This window comes from Octopus bimaculoides, chromosome 1, assembly GCF_046866305.1.
Source record: "Octopus bimaculoides isolate indiv1 chromosome 1, ASM4686630v1, whole genome shotgun sequence".
Lineage (NCBI taxonomy): Eukaryota > Metazoa > Mollusca > Cephalopoda > Octopoda > Octopodidae > Octopus > Octopus bimaculoides.
The window spans coordinates 159,920,882-159,924,240 of record NC_142928.1 but is presented as its reverse complement, the minus strand read 5'-3'; positions in this window follow the sequence as shown (position 1 = coordinate 159,924,240).

Below are 3,359 nucleotides of genomic sequence, written 5' to 3'. Positions count from 1 at the left end.
TGACTGCGGCCATGCTGGAGCACCAACTTTTTTCAGTCGAGCAAGTCGACTCAGGATTTATTCTTTGTAAGCCTAGTACTTATTCTATCGGTCTTTCTTTGCTGAACCGCTAAGTCACAGAGACGTAAACACACCAGCATGTCAAGCGATGTTGACACACACACACACACACACACACACACACACACATATATATACATATATACGACGGGATTCTCCTGCACCTATATATATATATATATATATATATATATATAATATATATATATATATATATATATTTATATATATATATATATTTATATATATATATATATATATATATATATATTTATATATATATATATATATATATATATTTATATATATATATATATATATATATATTTATATATATATATATATATATATTTAATATATATATATATATATATATATATATATATATATATATATATATATATATATATATATATATATATATATATATATATATATATATATATATATATATATATATATATATATATATATATATATATATATATATATATATATATATATATATATATATATATATATATATATATATATATATATATATATATATATATATATATATATATATATATATATATATATATATATATATATATATATATATATATATATATATATATATATATATATATATATATATATATATATATATATATATATATATATATATATATATATATATATATATATATATATATATATATATATATATATATATATATATATATATATATATATATATATATATATATATATATATATATATATATATATATATATATATATATATATATATATATATATATATATATATATATATATATATACGACGGGCTTCTTTCAGTTTCTGCCTACCAAATCCACTCACGAAGCTTTGGTCGGCCCGAGGCTGTAGTAGAAGACATTTGCCCAAGGTGCCACGCAGTGGGACTGAACCCGGAGCCATGTGGTTGGTAAGCAACCTAATTACCACACAGCCACTCCTATATTGCTTACATATATTATATTCTCATAAATCTGTCAGTGGTTTTATAATAAGAAAAGCGTTTAAATGCCTTGTTATTTATGAGCTGCGCTGTGTTTTGCGTCTATAGTTTATCAATTGAATTGTAGTTAAATTTAACAATATACTTCCTCTTCTAGATTCGCTGAGTTATCTTTACCACTTGCAAGCATAATATCCCATATGGTATAAGTTTGCAAGTATGCGTCTAGTCGAGTATATATAAGTTACCCACCATTCTATTACTTGAAATTTGTCTCTGGAGGCTTACGTAATGTAGTACATCAGTGGAGAAATAATTTTGTGCTGGTAGCGTAATTTCCCTTACAGTGCTGTACTATGTTACAGCGTGTTATAAACTTCCAGTTGGTTGTATTTCTTTATGTCCGGTTGTTCAATTAGGTCGTCATTTCATTCTTGTATTTGTTGCCATGATAGCAGTTTGATATCATATCGCTCTTTTAGGCGGCGAACTGGCAGAATCATTAGCTCGCCGGATAAAATGCTTAGCAGTGTTTCATCGGTCCTTAGGTTCTGAGTTCAAATTCTACCACGGTCGACTTCATCTTTTAGGAATCGATAAAATAAGTACCAGTTGAGGAGTGGGGTCAATGTAATAGACTTAAACCCTCTTCCGAGATTGCTGGCCTTATGTCAAAATTAGAAACCTATTTTGCATCCCTCTTTTCGTTTGAAATATCGTGTTTTTTGGTTGTTACATATAATTCCTTTATATTGAAAAATTCGTTTTATCTTGCTCCATTTAAATTACTAAATCAGTAATGGACGATTAATGTCAAAATTACGAAAACAACTTTCTCTGAAAAGCTATATATATCTGAAGTAGCTTGTGGGATTCCTTGTCCCTTGTTCTTAAAGTGGATTTATGATGAGGGAACAAATTTTAATGCTGCCTTCACTTACATAGATATGAAAGTATGCATTGTTCTTGTGCTACACCGCTGAGTTGTTAAATACATGTAGTTGATAATTGCCTTCATTAAGTGTTTTCTATGAAGGAGATCAATGGATTTCATCTTGAAGTTACATTCAATTTCATGACTGTTGTTCTGACAGTCTCAATCCAACCAACGCCTATTCGTATTTCACTTACTATCATGCTGTCAATATATGACAGAGCGGTAGGTTCTCTGACTCCTTTCTGCGTCTCTTTTTCTCTTGTGATAGTAGATTCTCTTACTCCAGAAAGCTTTACGACTCATCTATTATGAGGCGAGTAGAACGTCCAAAATAATGATAAGTATGAAATAGAGCAATAGTTACTGGCTCGCCAACTCTTTTCTTGTCATTCTCTGTCAGTACTATCTTCCCTCATGTTATCATCCAAATTGGTGTTCCATTTTATCTACAGTCATGAAGAAACGGCTGTATATAGGAGTACATACTGCTAAGACCTTTAATCTCTGAACACCGACAAAACTGGAGTCTTTTCAATTTGGTATTTTAAGTATCTGTTCCCCTTTCCCATCTGTAGAATTTATGTTATCCTGTTTTGATGTATTTCTTGCTATCGGTAGTGTTGTCTATTCTGCACTTCATATAGCTGGTCCTTAGTGCTTGTTCATCCATAGCCACCGGTCTTTCTTGACGTTCACATCTCTTGCAGATTGACCGTACATTTTTCCTTTCATGCTTTTTCCTGTTTTTTGTTCATTTCTTGTTTAAATTATTATTATTATTATTATTATTATTATTATTATTATTATTGTTCAGTAGTTTTATTTTTATATTTATAACGTGCTTTCACTTCACTACCGAGCGCAGCTCTGTGTGCCTTGGGTATGTGCTGTGGTTTGTTGTGATGCTCTTATGGTTACTGTATTGAAAGTGTTTTACGTAGGATGTGTGCAGTGCCCAGTAGTGCAATTTTCTATATGTTATATATATTTGTAAGTCCTGGTGTTTTTGTTATGTATTTGTCTGAATATTTTTCTATTATACCTAAGGCACCTACTATGATAGGAATTGTTTCTGTTTTTAGATTCCACATTCGAGTTACCTCTATTTCCAGGTCTTTGTATTTTGAAAGTTTTTCCATTTCTTTTAGGGAAACGTTGTTATCTGCTGGTATTGATACATTAATTAGAAAGCATTTTTTTCTTCATGATCTTTGACAACTATATCTGGTCTATTGGCCTTAATTTCTCTATCTGTGTGTATTGGCATATCCCAGAGTATGGTTGCTTTCTCGTTTTCTGTGACCTTTTCTGGCGTGTGTTTATACCATCTTTTTTCTGTTGTTATTCCATAGTGTTGGCATCTGTCGTGTCTGTGA